At 48.6% G+C, this 22,296-nt stretch overlaps 1 protein-coding gene across 3 annotated transcripts in view; it reads right to left on the minus strand.

The window, feature by feature from the left end:
• RPH3AL (rabphilin 3A like (without C2 domains)) overlaps positions 1–15,959 on the minus strand; it is a 145,086-nt gene extending 129,127 nt beyond the window's left edge. The window contains exon 1 of one of the 3 annotated variants that reach the window (XM_061176825.1): positions 15,926–15,959. The gene's annotated coding sequence lies outside the window, so the exon portion shown is untranslated. Of the gene's footprint in view, positions 1–14,825; positions 14,846–15,925 lie in introns of those variants that run through there. The other 2 variants (XM_061176824.1, XM_061176826.1) reach the window with 2 other exon arrangements.
• Positions 15,960–22,296: the final 6,337 nt, after the last annotated feature.

The following is a 22,296-nucleotide window of genomic DNA, read 5'->3' on the forward strand; positions in this document are numbered from 1 at the left end:
TGAGGCAGCTTAGGGGCTGAACACAATAAAAAATAAACAGGGCTTCCCTGGTGGCGCAGTGGTTAAGAATCCGCCTGCCAATGCAGGGGACACGGGTTCGAGCCCTGGTCCGGGAAGATCCCACATGTCGTGGAGCAACTAAGCCCATGCGCCACAACTACTGAGCTTGCGCTCTAGTGCCTGCGAGCCAGAACTACTGAAGCCCATGCGCCTAGAGCCCGTGCTCCGCAACAAGAGAAGCCACTGCAATGAGAAGCCCGCGCACCACAACTAAGAGTAGCCCCTGTTCACCGCAACTAGAGAAAGCCCGCGCACAGCAGCGAAGACCCAACTCAGCCAAAAATAAATAAATTAATTAAATTAATTAATTAATTAATTAAAAAAATAAAATAAAATAAAAATAAACAACTTGAGGATCAAAGAGAACAGAGGCCAGGCAGAAAGCAGAAAGAGGAGATGGCACCAGAAATCTCATGCAATAGATCGGACTCTGAGATTTCCAGCAGCTGTAGAAACAAGACAAGCAAGCGGGCTACAAAATTCAATATAATGAAAGCAGCAGTCCTCAAGCCTGGGTGTGAACCCCATTCGCAGGCAACTCTGAGGCCAAAGGACATGCATCAGGCCAAACTGGGGAGACCTCAATACTAACAATAATAACCACCATCCATGCACCAAACACTGTTCTAAGTGCTTTGTACATGACTTCTCACGGAGTCCTCTGAACAATGAGACAGATACTATTATTATCTCCATTTTACAGATGAGCAAACAGAGGCAAAGCAACTTCTCAAGGGCACAGGGTGAGGGAGTGGCAGAACCAGTATGAAAGCCTGCAAGTCTGAGCCCAGAACCCTTAACCACTAAGCAAGTCAGCTTCTGCTTTGCTCACGCTGGGCCCAGCCACAACCCGGAGACCCTGATCACTGGGCCTCTGGCTCTGAGTTGGCTGTAGGCCGACCTTCTTCCCTGTTGAGGCCTTATCCCCCACGCTTCTGAAGATCTGTCGCTAGCCTAGCCTGTTTGTCAGGACCCCATTACCTCCTGATAAGACCCTGCAGATGGCCTGCCTTGGTTCCCACCTGCCACCCTCTGGAGATGTGCCTTATCTCCCTCCCCACCTAAACCTGCACTCCCAGAACATACCCCTTGCCACCCAGCCCTCCCCAAAGTGTATCAACTTCCAGCTCCTCCGACCTGCCTCAATTTGCTATCCATCCACATGCCTGTCCCAGATTCCAACACAAACTCTAAGAGTCCACGTTCTACATCTGTCAGCAGAGCCCACCATGGAGAGTGATGTACAGTGAACGTCCTCTAAGGCCATGACCCCTGGAGTGCAAGCCTTCAGCCCCTGACTAGCTACCGTGTGAGCCCACGCTCTGGACACCAGGTCTGTACCAAGAGAGGCCAGCCCACAGTTGGGCCCTGCCTGCCCCCTGGGTCTGTCCTCTCTGCCCTGACCTCAGAGTGACCTGGATGCAAAGTCTCAATTCTGTAAAGGCATTTTAGATTCCAAACAGGAAACTCTCACTCCTGAGTTACTCCCTTTGCTAAATTATCCCCCTTCACCCTGTCAGGGGTGACCCAGTTCACCACACGACACCCAAACCTGCAGATGGGTTTGGGGAAATCTGAGGCCGTCCCAGCCCACGAGGCCCTTTTACATGAAGTGAGAAGAGGTGACCCTTGGTGGAGGTGTGTCTCTTCCACCTGTTGGAAAATCTCTGTCATAAACTGATAATGCTAAAACAAGATGCTTCACAGCCATGTGTGAGAAAATCGCCATGATAAACCACAATGGAAAGCCTTTTCCATGCAGTGCCCTCGTATGGCTCCCAACCCGCAAAAATGACTTTGGCAGACCTGCTGCGTCCACAGCCATGGTAGCTCTGGCCAAGCAAGATACTCAAAGCAGCTAGTTTCCTGCTCCACAGAACCCTGCAGACGCGGAGACCACGTGGTCAAGAATCACGCCCACTTTCTGCTGTGCTCACGTTAAAAGTGGAAGGTCCTAACAAGCCCCAGGAATGGGAGAAAGGTCTTCGTGTCCAGGCTAGGGTCATCGGCCCCCAAGCAGTGGCTTCTGCAAATGAGGAAAACCGCCAGCAGGATTAGAACTGGCAGGTAGAGAAGGTCACCACAGGAACAGGCTCTCAAGAAAAGCCAAGGAATGAGACCTGGGAAACATGGAAAGCAGCTCCGTGGCTGCTCCAAGACACGGCCTGGGCTGATCACTACCATTTGGGGTTAGAAAGAATTTCACATTCATCTCTGACCTTTTCTTGTCGAGCCTCACCCATGGCACCGACCCCCGATCAAATACCTGCCCCGACCCTGACATTAATGAGGACAAGCACTGACAATGCTGAGACCAGTTGAAATTGGGTCGTTTCCTGTCACTAACCCGTGTGATTCAATGACATTAAAAAAGAAACCAGAAGAGAATTCATTTCTTTTTTTACTTGTAAATGAGGCCCCACTTAGAGCAGACCAATTTCAACGTTGAGCCTTCTTAGGCAAAGGGTCCCTGAGGGATGGCGCGAAAGAACTTGGGGTCTAGCCCTTGTTTTCTGATCATGGCACCAAACACCCCCTCATCCAACCCCCCTGTGCTCTACATCGAAGAGAAATAAACCTGGTTTCCAAAAATGAAGTCTGGAAAATAATATAGACTCCTACATTTCACCTTCTAAATTAAGCCAGTTACTTAAGCCATTAACTTTCCACTGGGGACCGAGAGAAAATTGTTTCAAAACTGGGAACTAAATATAAAGTTAGGGGGAATGGGACTTCGCTGGTGCTGCAGTGGTTAAGAATCCGCCTGCCAATGCAGGGGACATGGGCTCGAGCCCTGGTCCAGGAAGATCCCACATGCCGCAGAGCAACTAAGCCCATGCACCACAACTACTGAGACTGCACTCTAGAGCCTGAGAGCCACAACTACTGAGGCTGTGTGCCATAACTACTGAAGCCCACACGCCTAGAGTCGTGCTCCACAACGAGAAGCCACCGCAATGAGAAGCCCGTGCACCACAACGAAGAGTAGTCCCTGCTCGCCGCAACTAGAGATAGCCCGCGTGCAGCAACAAAGACCCAACACAGCCACAATAAATAAATAAATAAATAAATAAATAAATTTATATTAAAAAAAAAAATAAGGTCATGTAAAAATTCAAGGATTAGCTAGACGCAGCTTCTACTCTGGGTTTTTAGCAATAGGAGGGGCACACTCCACCAAAGTTTTGGTGCTAGCAGTTGGGCACACTGTATCCAAAAGGATTCTTCGATTGCAAGCAACAGAAACCAGGTCTGGCTGACTTCAGCAGAAAGGGATTTACTGGCAGGATACCTGGACGCTCAGAATTGATGGGAAGGCTGAAGGTCCTGATGTGGAAGAACACAGGAACCACAGCAGCTGCAGAGTCTGGGCCTCAAGGTCTCATCAGCTGCCACCGTGGGACTAAGTGGCTCCAATACCCTTTCCCTTCCTACTTCACTTTGCTTAGATTTCATATCTCACAAAGAACAGCACAGCAGAGTAGCCCAGCTTGGGCCAACATCCCACCCCTTGACCTGGGTGATGGGATGGCTACATGGCTGTGTTCACTTTGTAAAAATTAGACAAGCAGTACATTTAGAATTTATGCCGTTTTCTGAATGGATCTTACGTGTCAATAGAAAACAAAGATAAACCTAATCAGTAATTCCACTCCTAAAAGAAGTCAAACATGGAAGAGAAATAATACACATAAGAGAATGAAAACATATGTCAACAAGAAGACTTATGGCCACTCCATTTATAATAGCCCAAAACTTACCATATGACCAGCAATTCCATTCTTAAGTATACATCCAAGAGAAGTGAAAACATATGTCCACATAGAAACTTGTACATGAATGTTCATAGCAACATTTTTTATAATAGCCCAAAGTGGAGATAATCCAAATGTCCATCAACAGATGAATGGATAAACAAAATGTGGCATAACCATACAATGGTATATTAGTTAGCCATTAAAAGGAATGAACCTTGAAAACATTACAAGTGAAAGTTAGGGAAAACCACATATTGTATTATTCTACTTATATGAAATGTCTAGAATAAGCAAATCCATAGAGACAGAAAATAGATTAGTGGTTTCTTAGGGCTGAGGAGGTTGTTGGGAGAATAAGGGGAGTGAATGCAAAGATACAGGCTTCTTTTTGGGGTGATGAAAATGTTCTGGGACTAGTTCATGGTAATGGTTGTACAATCTTGTGAATATACTAAAAACCATTGAATTATATACTTAGAAATGGTGAAGTTTATAGTAAATAAACTATTGAATAAAAACAGGGACTTCCCTGGTGGTCCAGTCATAAAGAATCCGCCTTCCAATGCAGGGGACGCAGGTTCGTAGGGGAACTAACATCCCACGTGCTGCGGGGCAACTAAGCCCCTGCGTGTCAACTAGAGAGGCCGAGTGCCGCAAACTACAGAGCCCACGCGCTCTGGAGCCCATGTGCCACAACTAGAGAGAAGCCCACACACCACAACAAAGATCTCGTGTGCCACAACTAAGACCCAACGCAGCCAAAAAAAAAAACATAAACGCAAATGGATCTATTAAAAAATGGAATACAGTGTGACTCCATTTATAAAAGTTCAAAAGTATACAAAATTGTAAAACGTATTGTTTAAAGACATAAACCTACATGGTAAAGTTATAGAGAACAGCAGGCTAATAATGATAACAGAATTCAGGTTAGTGTATCCCCTGGGGATGAGGAGAGAGGAAAACCCACCTAAGGAGAGGCATAAAAACAATTTCTAAAGGGCTGTTGATACTCTGTTTCTTCATTTGGCTGGGCATATGTCTGCTTTATTACTCTTCTTTAAACTGTACATATTTGTTTTATATGCATATATATCTATTTCACAATAATTTTTTAATCAAATACTTTCTTATATTCCAACAATATCCAGTTAAAGATAAGACTGGGGGGAAAAATGATCCTATTCCCTAGCAGCAAAAAACATAAAACACCTAGGAACAAACAAGAAATGTTCACAACCCCCATAAAGAAATCTATGAAACTTAAGTGGGTGCTATAAAAAAACAGAATGACAGGAAGGAAGACACGAATCAGTAAGGGACAGACCATACTTCTAGAGAGGAAAACTCAATATCGTTATTATTTTAGAAATTTATTGTCATTCCAAATTAGATTCTAATGATATGTGCAGAAGAACTATAAAATGATTATATCATAGAGAAGAATGACTAAATGGGCAAGCATAACCAAAGAAAAGTTGAGAAAGAATCTGCATGGCCAGGGGTTACATTTATAAAGTCATAATTTAAAAAATGTGATACTGGAAGAAAAAGAGATCAGTTAATGAAAAAAGAGAAGACCTGGAAGCTCATATGTTTGTGCACGATAATAACGCTAACATTGAGAGTCAGTCGGGGGAAGGGTGAAGGAAATCTAGTCCAAGACCAAAATCTATTAACCTAGTAACACAGGTTACTGGACCTGGGAGGCTAAGGGAGAGGGTGGAGGGATCTATTGCCTTTTTGAATTTTGAGCAACATGGTTGTAATGTACAGTTGACCCTAAACATGGTGGGGGAGGGTCAAGGGCATCAACCCCCTCGTAATTGAAAATTCCCGTATAACTTTACAGTCAGCCCTCCATATCCGCAGTTCCACATCCTCAGATTCAACTAACAACAGATTGTGTAGACCTGTAGTACTTATTTAGTGAAAAGAATCCATGTATAAGTAGACCCACAGAGTTCAAACCAGTGTTGTTCAAGGGTCCACTGAACAGTCCAAAAAAATTAAATTTCAATTTCAAATGTAGTTGGTAGGAAAAGAAATTGAACTAAAAGAACTGGCGGACAATTTGAGAAGAAATAAAATCAGGCTCTAATCTTATACCATAAACCAAAATAAATTTTGGTAGGATTAGAGTTGAATGTAAAAGAGAGAGCTGAGTGGAAAAGCTAACACCAAATAAAGAACGAGAAGAAAATATAGGTGAATATTTATCTGAACTTGGGGTGGGGAAGACCTTTCAAACCCAAAAGCAAAGGAAGAAATCACAAAATGAAAGGACTGATAGACTTAACCACATGGATCAGTCTGCTGGGGCTGCGAAAACAAAATACCATAGACTGGGAAGCTTAAAAAACAGAAATTTATTCCTCTCAGTTCTGGAGGCTGGAAGTTCAATATCAAGGTGTCAGTCAATTCAGTTCCTGGTGAGGGCTCTCTTCCTGGCTTGTAGACAGCAGCCTTCTTGCTGTGTGTCCACATGGCCTTTCCTCAGTGTATGTGTGAGGACAGAAAGAGAAAGAGAGAGAGAGAGAGCTCTCGGCCATCTCTTCTTATAAGGGCACTAATCCCATCATGCGGGCCCCACCCTCAGGGCCTCATCTAACCCTAAATACCTCCCAAACATTCCATCTCCAAATATTATCCAACTCTTGGAATTAGGGCTTCAACATATGCATTCAGGAGAACACAAACATTCAGTCCACAACACCACATAAACATTAGAAACTTCTCTATGTTCAATAATAATAATAATAGAAAAAAAAACACTGAACTGAGAAAAAATGTATTACATATATGTCAGTCACTATTCTTATGGATAAATAAATGTTAAATAAAATATAGGTTATAAAATCATTCAGGGACTTCCCTGGCGGACCAGTAGTTAAGACTTCACCTTCCAGTGCAGGGGGTGCAGGTTTGATCCCTGGTCAGAGGGCTAAGATCCCACATGCCTTGTGACCAAAAAAAACCCAAAACATAAAACAGAAGCAGTATTGTAACAAATTCAATAAATTTTTACTTTAAAAAAATAAAAAATAAAATCATTCATATAGAATGATCTCAATTTTTAAACATTAAACATGGTTATCTCTGGAGGCTGAGAATCACAGATATTTACTTTCTTCTTTGTGTTTTTGTGTATTTTCTATATTTTCCATAATGAATATGAATTACTTTTAAGATTAAAAAAAATTACCATTATTTTTAAAAAGTGTTATGTCATGTTCACGCAACATCGGGGGCATAGGGTCCAGTTCTGCAAAACTTTAGGAGGATGTTTGATGGGCCAGGTGCCCAGCACGGCCTGGAGTGTGATCCATATCACCCTATAGACTCTACAAGGAACCCTTGAAAGAGGCAAGTCCTTCTCCCTGGAGGAGGCAGGCATGATGGGGATCTTGCACCAGTGAAAATCCTGCCCCATGGAAAATAGACTTATTTGAGATGGCTCCAAAGGGACAGACCCAGAAGCGAAGTGACAAAGAGACAGATCTCAAGACCTCAGCTCAAAAGAGGGAATAATTTCTACCTCTATGAGCTGCCCCTAAATGCAAAACACCATACAGTGAGCTTCGTGTCATGGTCCATCCATGACTCAGGCATAGATGGAAGAAGGCTTCTTGTATGAGGAAGGGGGATAAATTAGACATTAATTTTTAATTGTGTAATTACTTTTCCTTTTAAAAATTTAAAACAGATTGTATACTTAAAATGAATGACTTATTTGAGGTATATAAATTCTACATCAATGAAATTATTTTTAAAAGTTTAAATATCACAGAGAAGGCTAAATTTCTCTTTGATCCCCCCCCAACACACACACAATCCTGATGCCCTTCCCCCTTCCCTGGAGATAATAGCTATTTTAAGTTTGGAATGCCTTTTTCTAGACCTTTTTATATTCTTTTACATGTAGGTAGGTGTTACTTATATTTGTATTCATATAAAGTATGAAGGACTATGTGAAAACGTTTCTATGAAAGGCATCATAATGTATTCATCACTTGGAAACTTGCTTTCTTCACCTTATAATCTGAGAGATTCATCATTATTGTTATAGAGAGATCCAACTAATTCTTTCTCAAAGCTGCATAGGACTCCCAGGTATGAAAATGTGAGCTGATGTAGCGGGTGCTATTCCACCACCAGCAGACATTCAAACTGTGTAGAGTTTTTCACCATGGACTGCAAACTGCCACAAAGGCTGTCTCAGAACTTTCCACCTGTGCACACATGCCAGGTTTCCTTTAGGGCAGACCCTGGGAAGTAGAATTCTTATGATGTAGGGCAGATGCTTTTTAATTTGACAGGTCCTGCCAAATTGCTGTCCTAGCCTCAGATCCCATGGCTTTAAAAACCTGATCCCTGTGAAATGTCTTCTTGTCAGTTTCAGCTCAGCGTTTCAGCCTACCTGGCATATTCTGCACCTTGGTTTTGTTACATTGCTCTCCATAACTATTCAAATCACCCTCCAACCATGAGATGGGCTTCCCTGGTCACTGGCAGCACTCAAGCCAATGGCCACCCTCCTGGCCACTCACGGAGGGGACCTCTTGAATGGGGAGGAGGCCCTTCTAAGCTTCTGTGAATCAGAAGATGCTCTACCAGTAAATAAGAAGGGGATGAGGACTGAGCAAGAAGAAACTGTACAAACCCCGGCATCAACTCAACTGCTTGGATGGGCTGGGCCTAAAGAGGAAAATGCAATCAACACATTGAAAAAAAAAAAAAAAAAAAAAGCATCAACAAGTAAATTAGGTGTGAGCGCAGCCGAGTGAGTCAGGCAGGCCTGGATATTGACGATTGTTCACCCTCCTCACCAGGCAAGCCAACCACCAACTCTGTGATGATGCCCACCAAGGTCACCGAAACACCTGACCGATTAATTGTCTACGCTATACTAAGTGCTTTTACATAAGGTGCTAACTACGTAACTGTGGTCTTACATAAGGTGCTCCAGTATTTTTAGCAGCATATAACTGCCATGTGAAAGGAGGAGCTGATCTCCCAGTGAATGCCGCTCACTTTCCAGGCGGGCGCAGTCCTTGAAATGCTGATGTTTTGCAGGCAGCCAGCCCACTGCTGTTGGAGGGGTGAGGATGTCTGCGCAGAGGGTGGCAGCACCAGCCATATTCCGCAGTTTCCCCAGGCCAACCTGACACCCCGCCGACCAGCAGAAGGCGATCCACGTCACCTCCTTACCCCCAGGCCTCACGGCAGGGAGAAAAGGGCTGCTTCATGGGCAGAACCCAACCAGCCACCTCCGAGCTTAGCAAGCTCTCCCCAAACCCAGTGGAGCAGATGGGGACGGGAGAAAACCAGAGCTGCCCCTGGCCCTGCTCCCACATCCCCAGAGCCGTCTGCCCCGGAACCTGGGTGCCTACCCTCATGTCACCTCCCACCTCTCACAAGAAATCTAAGATTCTGGGTTAGTGTCAAGTGTGTGGCCCCTATAAGGAAGTAGAGCATCAGTATTCACGTCCTGGGTTGAGGGTCACTGCTGCCTTTTTCTCTGTTTCAGTACATCTTATTGAAGTATCACACACACACACACAAGTACACATACTAAAACTGGTGAATTTTGAAAATACGAGCACACGTATGTGACCAACACCCAGATAGAGAAACCAACCATCACCAGCCTCCCAGAAGCCTTCCTTGTGCCCCTGGGAACTACGACTCCGACTTCTAACACCTTATATTCATTCTGCCTTGCACGTTCTATAAATGGAATCCTACGGTACATGCTCTTTTTCGTCTGGCTCCTTTGCTCAACGGTGTCTGCATGATTCCTCCATGACGTTCCATGTGGCTGCGGACTGTTCTGTGGTACAGTGTTCTATTGCATGCATTCACCCCACTGTATTTGTCCATTCTACTGCCAAAGGATGCTGGGTGATTTTCAGTTTTGTGGCTATTAAAAATAGTGCTGCTGTGAACACTCTAGTACATGCCTTTTCACTGCAGCCTTTTGCCTCTCAAAAGATACAAAAAGTTGAAAACGACTGCTTTAAATCAAATCTTGAGAAAGCCAACCTGCTCTATTTCTCCAATTCACCCTCTCATTCTTTTTTTTTAAATAAATTTATTTATTTATTTTTATTTATTTTTGGCTGTGTTGGGTCTTCGTTTCTGTGCGAGGGCTTTCTCCAGTTGCGGCGAGCAGGGTCCACTCTTCATCGTGGTGCGCGGGCCTCTCACTGTCGCGGCCTCTCTTGTTGCGGAGCACAGGCTCCAGACGCACAGGCTCAGTAGTAGTGGCTCACAGGCTTAGTCGCTCCGCGGCATGTGGGATCTTCCCAGACCAGGGCTCGAACCCGTGTCCCCTGCATTGGCAGGCAGATTCTTAACCACTGCGCCACCAGGGAAGCCCCACCCTCTCATTCTTTAAACGCAGTCTTTCCACTATCTACGTGGTACCAAGTAAAGAGCATGGGCCACAGGAGTCAGACTTCCTAGTACTAAAGCCCAACTCTACCACCTACTTGTTCTGTGTCCTTGGGCAAGCACTTAACCTCTTTGTGCATCATTTTCTTTACCTGTAAAATGGGGAAAACAACAGTATTTCTGCCTTCATTTGGTTGAGGATTAAATAAAGGAATAAGGGCTGCACAAAATAAGCACCCATCAAAGTTAGTAGCTATGATTATGGCCAAAGGCACCCTGTCTCTCTCACCCCTGAGGCACCCTGTTCTGGGTGGCCTCTGCCAGGATAGCTGAGCAAGGCTCTCACACAGGAGGAGACAGCAACTAAAGACAAACAATTTCACCACCTCCAACTGGAATGAAGCTGTACCAAAAAGCCCTCCCTAATTCCCTGGCGGTCCAGTGGTTAGGACTCCATGCTTCCACTGCAGGGGACACAGGTTCGATCCCTGGTTGGGGAACTAAGATCCCACATGCCGTGTGGTGCAGCCAAAAAAAAAAAAAAAAAAAACTGTTCTAAAAAGCCTTTTTTTTTTTCTGTTCTCTGTTCTCGGGGTTCTCTGTTACACCAGACCATGCTCTTTCCCTCTGTCTTTCCACACATCAAGGCTGCGTGGAGGCCACAGCTACTGTCCTTTTACCCACAGGGCACTGGATTTCATTCAAAATGTGACCTAAACCAGAGGCACCATTCGGGGTCATTATTAATGGTGTGCCAGCAGCCTGGTGACAAGCTGCTGGGGTGTTAACAGTGCCCAGAAATCGCTGCCTGAAAAAAAACCAATGTTTTAAATGTCCCCACAAAAAGAGAGTCAAATGGAGTATTTCATTTTTTTAGGCGACAAAGATGGAAAAAGCCCCTAGAAGCATACGGTGCAGAGACCTAGGAGCAAGACTCCAGGCCTCGCATTACTGGTTGCCGTGGCAACTGTATTTCACATCAGGAACTCATTTTCATATGATAGTGACCTGCGGAGGGAAGGGAAGGATAGCTCCTAAGGAAACTTAGTTGAAGGTGGTACTGTTTGGGGATAGGGTTGATTTTGTTTACAAAAAAAAGCATTTAAAAGTGTCCTAAGGGGGACTTGCCTGGTGGCACAGTGGTTAAGAATCCGCCTTCCAATGCAGGGGACGTGGGTTCGATCCCTGGTCAGGAAACTAGATCTCACTTGCATGCCTCTACTAAGAGTTTGCATGCCACAACTAAGGAGCCGGTGAGCCACAACTAAGGAGCCTGCCTGCCACAACTAAGACCCGGTACAGGGGCTTCCCTGGTGGCACAGTGGTTAAGAATCCGCCTGCCGGGGCTTCCCTGGTGGCGCAGTGGTTGAGAGTCTGCCTGCCAATGCAGGGGACACGGGTTCGAACCCTGGTCTGGGAAGATCCCACATGCCGCGGAGCAACTAGGTCCGTGAGCCACAATTACTGAGCCTGCGCGTCTGGAGCCTGTGCTCCGCAACAAGAGAGGCCGCGATACTGAGAGGCCCGCGCACCGCGATGAAGAGAAAGTTGCCGCAACTAGAGAAAGCCCTCGCACAGAAACGAAGACCCAACACAGCCATGAATAAATGGATAAATAAATAAATAAATAAAAATTAAAAGAAAAAAATTTGTTAAAAAAAAAAAAAAAAAAAAGAATCCGCCTGCCAATGCAGGGGATATGGGTTCAAGCCCTGGTCTGGGAAGATCCCATATGCCGCGGAACAACTAAGCCGGTGCACCACAACTACTGAGCCTGGGCTCTAGACCCCATGAGCCACAACTACTGAGCCCATGTGCCACAACTACTGAAGCCCGCGTGCCACAACTACTGAAGCCCGCGTGCCTAGAGCCCATGCTCCACAACAAGAGAAGCCACTGTGATGAGAAGCCCATGCACTGCAACGAAGAGTAGCCCCCGCTCGCCACAACTAGAGAAAGCCCGCACGCAGCAACGAAGACCCAACGCAGCGAAAAATAAAATAAATAAAAATAAATAAATTTATTAAAAAAAAGACTCGGTGCAACCAAAAATAAAATAAATAAAATAAATAAAAAATTTAAAAACACTTACTAAAAAAAAAAAAAAAAAAAGTATCCTAAGGGACAGAAATGACCTGAGGGCTCCTCGGGGTTCTCTGTTCCACAACTCTTCCTTAAGACACACATACACACGGCCTGTTTTCGAAGGCCTCTGGGGCAGCTGTCACAGCCTCCTCTAGTCACTGGTCCCACCATTAAGCATCTGTTCTGTTACAAAGTCCTTTCCTGGAGTCCAGTGGGGTCCCAAGCAACCAGATGACCACACCACCAGGACAGCCTGCACATCTGGGCCAGGTGCTAAGAGGACCTGTAACACGCTCCCTGGACTGAAGCGTACGCTTTCCTGGACAAATAGTAATCCCTACTATCAAAAAACAGTCTCAGGGGGCTTCCCTGGTGGCGCAGTGGTTGAGAATCTGCCTGCCAATGCAGGGGACACGGGTTCGAGCCCTGGTCTGGGAGGATCCCACATGCCGCGGAGCAACTGGGCCCGTGAGCCACAATTACTGAGCCTGCGCGTCTGGAGCCTGTGCCCCGCAACAAGAGAGGCCGCGATGGTGAGAGGCCCGCGCACCGCGATGAAGAGTGGCACCCGCTTGCCGCAACGAGAAAAAGCCCTCGCACAGAAACGAAGACCCAACACAGCCATAAATAAATAAATAAATAAATAAATTTTAAAAAAAAAGAATGCATACTGTATGATTCAATTTAAAAAAAAAAAAAAAACAGTCTCAGGAGTCAGACAGACTTGAGTTTCAACCTCTGTTCCACCCACCTACAAGCTGTGTGGTTTAGGCAGGTCCCTGGACCTCACGGGGTTTGTGTCCTCATGGGGAGAATGAAAACAAGAATCCTAGCTCCTACCCCTCTGGGGGCTGCACGAATAACACACACAAGGGATTACTTGGAAAGATCATCACACGCCCAGCACATACCGACCGCTCAATAAACAGCTGCTATGATTAAGAACCGGAAAAGCATCTCTCATACCCATGATACAACTGGAGGCTAATAGCAGAGAACAAAAGTATTAAGATGGGTGGCACAAACGGTAATGAATCCATCCATGAGCCCAGAAGTGCAGGCCAGTGGGAATCTGAGACTCGAACAGTCCAGGAGGGAGGTGGGATTTGAACCAGACTCTGAAGGATGGCCAGAGGTGTTCTTGGAGGTTAAGGGGAGGAATTCCTTTATCGAGAGCCAACAGGATACCCAGTCCTGGAGATCCGGGAGGAAAGGAAGAGGCTTCAAGGACACAAAGGGGTCTGTGATCAGCAGACAGACAGCCGTGGTCCTGAGGGCACGGTGGAGTGGGAAGGCCAGGAAAGAGGCCCCCAGGGCAGCTGGGAGAGGCAAAGCTTTCCCAGGGAGACAGCTCTGAGCTGGGTCTCTAAGACTAAGGCCGAGAGGGCCGACCATGGTAGGGAGGGAAGAAATCTCAGGACTGGAAAGTGGTGCTGGAGGGTGAGGCCACACGACTGAGGAGCTACAGGAGGTGGAGGAGCTGAGCTTTGTGCGGGAGGAGACCAGGAGCCTCTGAAGATTTCCTAGGGGAGAGGGCTCAGCAACAGGGTAAAAGCAGTAGTCATCCAGAGACCACTGGTCTAGAGGTGACATGCCAGACGGACTGCGGGAGCTGGAAGGGATTCTGGCATCAGGCCAGCGAAGGGGCCTGTGACCTCCTGCCTGAGACATTCAAGGCCTGGAACAGTAGCCTGGTCACAAAGGGGCAGGGAGAGGCGAGACGCTGCAGGGAAAAGTAAGTGTGACAGAAGGGAAGGAAACCCACTGCTGGGGAGTAAGGAGGACATGGTGAGTTTGGGGTGTCACTGGGCATCCAAGGAGCCAGGACTAGAGCTAGAATGGGGGGGGGAGTTCCCTGAGGGATCCCGAAGCAAGTTCTCTGAGAAGATAAACACGGGGCCTCACAAAACATCCCAAAAAAGAGTGAAGGGGCGTCAGAAGAGGAGAAGGAATGATGGAGAAACAAGAACAAAATGAGGAGAGAAATCACAGCAGAGAAGGCTGCAAAGCGGGGCCTGCTTCCCGGGCAGAAGGACTTGGCAGCAGGATGAGGCCGACAAAAAAAATCGGTGTTTGGAAACAAGCTGACTTTCAGGGAAGCAGTTTCAGCAACGTGGTGGGGACAGCAGCCCAGGCTGCGCAGGAGTAAGAGGGGAGGCATGGAGCCAAGAGGCAGGCAGCAGGTGCAGAGCCCTTGCCGAGAAAATGTGACAGTGAGAGAAAAGAGGAAACGAAGCTTTCTGCTCCAGTGCATGGGTTTTTCCCCCCAAGAGATGGGAGGCCAAGTGGACGTCAGAGGCAGGAGGATGGAGGGGCACCCGGAGACCGGCACAATCTCTCAAGGTGTGTGTGCGGGGGAGGGGCAGAGACTAGACTGCAGCCCCGGCTCGGCCAATGCTCTTACCAGGGTGTCCCGAGACACTCTGACTCCCCCAGACCTCCAAATGCTGGGGGATCAAAAGTTCTCACGCAGCTGCACAGATGGAGCCTGATCACCCCCGCCCCCCGCCCCAGCCCTGAACTCACAGAGGATGGGTGTCCACCTCCAGCAACACACCTCTCCCCAGGGCCACCTCCAGCGGTGGGCATGTCACAGACCACACAGGTGGGAAAATCAGGTCCTCCGCCTTCTGAGCCCCAAGCAGGGGACAAAATTCCCAGACTTCCCAGCAGAGCCCTCGCTGCAGCCCAAGAAAGGGGGCTTCCACACCCACAGCGCAGGTGTCACAGGCACCACTGTGAGCCCACAGCCTTCATCCTGAGGGCAGGGAGCCCCCCTGGATGCATCTCTACACTTACTCCAAACCTTCGGCTGAGAAAAACAGAGCTTGGCCCGACTGCTGGGAGCAGGGTTTGGGGAAGACTGGAAAACAAACCCGGGGCAGGACTCTCAGGCTGAAAGAGGCGCTCAGGGTGAGGAATCCTGTCTGGCCATTGAGAGCTACCTCCATCCCGCCCTCCTCACACCCTCCTGGGCACCAAATGCTATTCGAGTCCCACTCCTGACCACTTAACTGGGGGCGAAAGCCCCGATGGCCAGGGCCCAGACCCACCATCTGGAGCGCGGGATCCTCACCGAAGGCGAGGCCGAGCGCTGAGAGGTGGTGCGCGCCGTCCCCGCGGGGCCCCTCCCGCGCACGTGCGCGCCCCGCGGGTGGTCGGTAAACACCGTGCTTGTTGACGCGCTCGCCCGGAGCGCTCTACCGGCGCCGCCCGCAGTCCGCCGCCGGTCTCGGCCGCCCACTCGCTCCCCGCGGCCCCCCAACGCGGGCGCACGACGCCCCCCACCCCCCCGAGGGCCCCAGACAGGTTAAGGGTCGGACGCTGAGCACCAGGCGCTCCGGGGGCCGGGCCCAGGCGCTGCCCCGAGCCTCTCGAGACCAGCCCCGGGCTCCAGGCCAGGCGGGCGGCGGGCACGGCGGGAGGGAACGCGGCTCGGGCCCTGCGCGCGCCCCGCGGCCCCCAGGCTCGTCCCCACCCCGCGCGCAACAGCTCCCCGGACCCACCCGCCGCTCCAGGGCCGCCCCACACGCCCCCGCGGTCCCCGCCACCGAGCCGTAACGCACGCCCCGGCGCTCGCAGACCAGGCCCCGAAAGGGGGGCCGTCCCCGGGGCGCCAGACTCACCCGGGGTCCGACCGGCCTCCAGCACGCTCCCTGGCTGCCCTCTGGCGGCGGCCGCGGGAACCCGGCGCTCGCCCCGCCCCGCCCCGCCCCGCCCCGCCCCGCCCCGCCCCGCCCCGCCCCGCCCCGCCCCGCCCGGCCCGGGACCTAAGGCCTCCGGCGGAGGACCGGCCTGAGGTCACCCTGTAGGCCAGGGCCCCTCTGGGTGACTGTCCTCGCCGCCGAACCAGTCTCAACGGCCCCTTCGTTTCTGGGTAACGAACATCCCTGTCTGTTCCGTAAGCAGCTCCAAATCCCCGAGCCCCCAAATGAGCCATTCTAATCGCCCAAGGTGCAAAAGGAGGGCAGGTACGACTTCTGGGGCCTGAAACAGCACCTGGCACCTGCTGCAGCTCAACGTGTGTTTGTTGAACGAATGAACGCTCCACTGACGGACGCCGGACAAGCTGTGGCAACTTGGCTCAGTCACTAAAGGAAACAGCCACAAAAAAGACCCATCAGCCCTGTGTCTCGGCTCCCCCGTTTCAAGAACATCTGCCACATTCTCCACTTCCACCCACCCGGAGCCTCGGTGCCTGGCTTTGTATGCAGGTGGGGTGGGAGCGAGAAGCTTGGAGGGGCAGTGCTAGAGCCCTGTTACCCTTCATTCTCTATCAGGAAAACGATTCGACCCAAAACCTGTTTATGAACTGATTTCCTGAGATAACTCCAGCATCAGTTGCTGAGTGATGACCAGATCTGGAAGTCCTGGTTTCCAGACTCACACAGCAGCCTCCACCGGTACCTGGGTCAGACCTCTGTTTGGGTTCTGGATCTTGCCCATGGGAGAGATGATCTTGGGTAAGTGAGCACATCTCTCTAAGCTACCACTGTCCAGTAAACTTTCTGCCGTTATGGAAATGTCATACTGCCATGCTGTCCCCTAGCCACCGGTCACATGGGATGAACTTTTTAATTTCATTTAATTTTACTTCGTTTAAATTTTACTTCGCCAGTGTAGCTAGTGGCTAAGCCTCAGTTTCTTTATGTGCAAAAGGGACGTGATAGTCACATTGGGAGGGTTGAATGAGATCATGTAGAAGCCCCCAATTCTAGGCCTGGCTCACTGGAGGGGCTGTCGAGTCATTAACATCATCTTTACCACCATCATCACCTCACTCAGCCTGAAACCTCAAGGCTGTAGGGATTCTACAGGCTCTAGGCCACCTACCCACCCCACAACCACCCCTGCAGGCAGGAGTCGCTCACACGGCTGCTTGCACAGCCCGTGACATGGCGCTCACCACCTCTGGGGGGACCTAGCCTCTCTTTGGACTGCTGACCATGGGAGAAAGATTTCTACACTGACCTGAAGTGGCCTCCCTGTAGCACCTCTTCCTGGCTGAAGTTGTACCTCTTTGGGGCTCAGAAAAAGTGAACCTCGCTAGCCTTCATCCCTTCAGTATCAAAGCTTTCAGCAAAGCACTGCTTGTCCTCTGCTCTATGCCAGGCTCTGGCTAGACTGGGGATTCGCACTCATTTCACTGAACTGTTGTTTCCCCAGGCCTCACCACATTGTCCCAGTGACAGTAACAAAACAGCATTTGTCTGGCTCTGCCCCATGCCCCGGGGGTGACTCACTGGGGACAGCAGACACAGCCTCCCAGCTCGTTTAAAAAGCCACTTCCTGCTCTCCTGGCCCGGGGTTCATTCCCTTGGCCCGCAAGGGAGTACATTGGTCCCGGCCCATTCCTCCCCTGACGCCCTCCACCATAACCTCCTCATCCTCTTGGTGTTGGGTCCGTCCTGCTCACTGCAGAGGGACACACGCTTCCACACATGCGCACACACCGACACACACAGGTACATACCACCCTCGAGCAGCCCCGAGCTGCTGCACAGCCTCTCACTCCAATGTCCTGGCGAGAGTCTGCTGCTGAGGCCCTTTCTTTTGACCAACTCCTCTTCCCATAGCTTGGGGAAGAGCACCCTGCCAGCACCACCTCCGCAGCCAAATTCAGAATGGCCTCCTCTCCTCTCTTTTTGCGACTTGGTCCAAATACGCTCACGTCTCCTCTTTCTTCAGATGGATTTACGGGATGACGGAACAACAAAAGCAGAAAACCCCTTCAAGAAATCAAGGGTGCCTATGAGAGGGGCATCTCGCTCCCCAGGAGGATGCTGGCTGAGCTGGTGACTCTCTGTAGCTCTAGGAGCAGAGTATGGTGAGAGAAGTTTAGGGGAGTTGACTCTGCTTCCTGGACTTTGGTGGCCAACGTGAACCTAGAAGAGGGTCACTCAACCATAGCTCTGTTGACATTTGGGCCAGTTAATCCTATGCTGTTGGCCGGGGGTGCTGTCCTGTGCCTCGTGGGATATGTAGTGGCATCCTTAGCCACCCACTCCCCAGTCATGACAAACAAAAATGCCTCCAGACCTCGTCAGTTATCCCCGAGTGGTGGGGGTCCACCCTCCTATCTTCCACCCCCCATCACTGAGAACCATTGATCCAGAGCCTGGTGTATCTTTTTAGCCTAGAGAATTATGGAGGGGAGGGCAGGAAACTGCTCTGTGCTTACAGTAGTGGGACAAACAGGATAGGGTAGGCAGGCCTGCATTTCCACTATTAGGCCAGGGGAGAAGCCAAGAGGAAACTGTGGAAAAGAGCTGTGTTTGGTCTTGAAGAAGTTCCTGTCCAAGAAAGTGGCTGGTGGGACAAGGGAACCCTAGCTGTCAGAGGCTGCAGGATGTTGCTTGGGAGGCAGGTGCTTAGAGGGAAGCAAGAGAATGCATCACATAGCGGCTCCTGGAGAAACCTTCAAATGCCTAATCCGGAGGAGATCAAAGCAGGAAAACGATAAGGGAGGGAGAGAAGAGAGCTCTCCTCCTTCCTCCCTTGAGAAAAACAAGGCTATTTCCTGGATTGACATCATCAAGTTGAATTTGTTCAACAAATTCATTACACAATCAAATAAGAATATTTTTACCCAGACTTCTGCTTCGTTCAAGATGGAGTAACAGGGACCAGAGTTAGCTTCAGGCCTGAAACCACTAAAATATCAGACAAAATATACGAAACAACAACACTCAAGACATTGGACATCAGGCAACAAAGCAAAGTGATCCCTGGGAGAGAGGAAGCAGCAAGGTGAACCCTGCACTGCTCAGCTTACTGCCTGGAGAGTTTCCAGACCATGGTTCAGAGAAGGAGAAATCTACCTGAATGGAAGAGACAGAGCTGGATTCTGGGGAAATGAAACCAGTTAGAATTCTCAGGGCAGAGGACTAGAGAGGAGAGAGATACACAGAGAGAGAGAAATCTAGAGATCTGCAGAAGTTCCCCCTCAAGTATTAGTGAGTACTGCTCAGCACAGGTGTGTGAGAAAATTATGCGAGGCTGGGGGATGAACCACCCAAAAGGATTAGTGGGAACAGTGCCTGGTGCTCACACAAGGCTGGAATAGTGCCTGTTCCCAAGAGCCAAAGTGGAAAACATCACAGTTCAGGGGCCACTAGTTAGAATACTAAGAAAGGTCTAGCTTTGAGGCTAGACAAAAATTAACCTTAGACTAAATCCAGAAATCCAGTTCTGGTCCCACTTAAGAAAACTTAAATTCAAGATCGGAAAGGATAAAACTCTTTCCCAAGTTAACTGCCACAACCAAGTTCAAGAATGTTTATAGGAATTCAGAAATATTCTGTACCCAACAAGGTAAAATTCACAGTGTCTGGCATCCAACAAAAAATTACCAGAACACAAAAAAGAAGGAAAACACAACTCATAAAGAGGAACAAACTCAATTAATTGAAACTGACTCAGACATGACACAGATGATAGAATCAGTAGGCAAAGGCATTGAAACAGTTATATGTTCCAGAAGCTAGAGGAAGGCTTGAATATATTAGGTACAGATATGGAAGTATTTTTTTTAAAAAAAGACCCAAATTGAACTTCTGGACATGAAAACTACAATGTCTGAGATGAAAAATACACTGAATAGGATTAATGGCAGATTAGACATTGCAGAAGAAAAAATGGGCAGCTCCCCTACAAAACCCTCAGTGAAGTCTACTTAACTCGCTCACACTTTTGTGTGAGTTGATTTTGGTGGACAACTCAAAGAAAGTGTTGAGTTTTTAAAGAAAGTGTCCTTGCACAACAGCAAGGACAGTGCCCAAGGCAGGGAGCCTTAAGAGAGTAAGTGCTTCACATTAGGGATGGGTCCTGCTTTGATTTCAAAGCAGGCTTGGAGGAGCCCCAGCTGACATCCTAGTTATTAAGAGTTCTTTCCCAAATTTTCTTTGGTTGCTTCTGCAAATTCCGCCCCCACCCCCGTGCTGCCAAAAAGGCCCAGTGTTCCTGCGACCACAGCAGGTGTATGACTTGGAGGAGCATTGAAATCTGCTACGTGAGGAAGATGGGTAAAATACTGGGTCTTCAAGAACCTCATAGGTAAATTGGGAAAACAGAAACATAAAGAAATCATCTCTGGGGCTTCCCTGGTGGCGCAGTGGTTAAGAATCGGCCTGCCAATGCAAGGGACACGGGTTCAAGCCCTGGTCTGGGGAAGATCCCACATGCCGTGGAGCAACTAAGCCCGTGCGCCACAACTACTGAGCCTGTGTTCTGGAGCCCACGAGCCACAACTACTGAGCCCGCGTGCCACAACTACTGAAGCCCGCACGCCTAGAGCCCGTGCTCCACAGCAAGAGAAGCCACCGCAATGAGAAGCCCACACACCACAACAAAGAGTAGCCCCCACTCGCTGCAACTAGAGAACGGCTGCATGCTGCAACTAGAGAAAGCCTGCGCACAGCAATGAAGACCCAACGCAGCCAAAAATAAATAAATAAAATAAATTAAAAAAAAAAAAGAAATCATCTCTGGACAATGGCGTGCAGGCTGTAACATGCTGCCTATTGTGTACTGATCTCATGGTAGACAGGTGCCATGGAAGTAGGACATTGTTTATCTCCATTTTACTGCTATGATAGTTGAGACATAAACACCTTAAAGAATTTTCCCAAGGTCATACAGCAGGTAGAAGCAGGGCCATTATGCTACCTTACCCCTGTGGCTACATAAGATACAAAAGAAACACAGAGGAGTGAACTACAGTGTGGCAGGGCTCAGATCCAGCTTTTCAGAGGAAACCCTTGTTCAGCCTCCTAAAGGAGTAGGAGTTTGCCAGGTGGGCCAGATAGGGAAGGACATTGCAGGTAGAAGGAACAGCAGGTGTAAAGGCACAGAGAAGGCAAGAAAGGGGATGGTGAAAGGTTGGGAGTGGTGAATGGTGAGGCAGAGCAGAAAATGAGCCCAGAGTGGTAGGTAGGGACCAGTGGGAGAAGGGTCCCGGGCACCTGGCCAAGGATGTGGATTACAGCTGGCCAATCATTTCCAGTCTCAGATTCTTGAATTCTGAGGCACCATCAAGAAGTAGAGAGAATCAGCAATCTATTTGTGTGTGTGTAAAGAAGACATGCCTCTTCTCTATTGAGTCTAAGAGACAAAGGTAAATAGATATTGGCTTACACAGATTCACTCCCACAGATGGGACTGCTTGCTAATGGAAGACTTTATGAATAAAATACATACTCATTATAGAGTTTTATATATTTCCAAGTGCCACTGATTGATGTAATAATCTGTGGCATAGACATTCATGTCCTCAGGTTATAGACGTGCTCATTTATGGGCCCAGAGACACACTGGCACAAATTAGTGATTAAAGCTCAAACTCTCTTCTTACTTCAAGGCATGTGGTGTTCTTTTGGTCCAGTAAACCACAGCTCTTCTGTATGTCTCCTATGACACTTTCAGAAGATTGGAGATGGGGAGCAGGCAGTGTGGACAAGTTAGGTGGCAGGACACCCCCAAGAGCCTGAGGATTTCTGGGTGTCTGTAGTGATCCAGGACCACATTGGCTGGCACCCTCTGGCCACCTAATCAGGTGGAAGACCCAGAAACCCTCACTCTTGGCTTCCCAAACTACAGGGATGACATCATTGACTTCCACCTTCCATTTGACAAAGGCTCTTTCCTTGACCAAACTTCCATCGGGTACCTCTGAGCCCGCTTCTCAACTAGGCCTCAACCTTGGCCTGTGAGAACTGCAACTCCCAACACAAATGATTTTGTCCACCCTCCCACACACAGAGACTTGAAAAAAAAAATCTAGCCTGGCTTCTAGCAGTCTAAGGCCACGGTGTCCCTGCAATGACCCGGTCCCTCCCTCCTTCTTGAGTTTCTGTCTGAGAAAGCTCGTCTGCCAAGGGAATTTACCATTTGTTCCAGCCAACGCCTGCTGACAGGCTCCCGGCCTCCATTTCCTTAGAGCATTTATTTTGAAAACTTATTGTTGTAAATCCTTTCTCTGTGCCTTTGAGATGTATGT

The sequence above is a fragment of the Eubalaena glacialis genome, chromosome 19, assembly GCF_028564815.1.
Source record: "Eubalaena glacialis isolate mEubGla1 chromosome 19, mEubGla1.1.hap2.+ XY, whole genome shotgun sequence".
Taxonomy (NCBI): Eukaryota; Metazoa; Chordata; class Mammalia; order Artiodactyla; family Balaenidae; genus Eubalaena; species Eubalaena glacialis.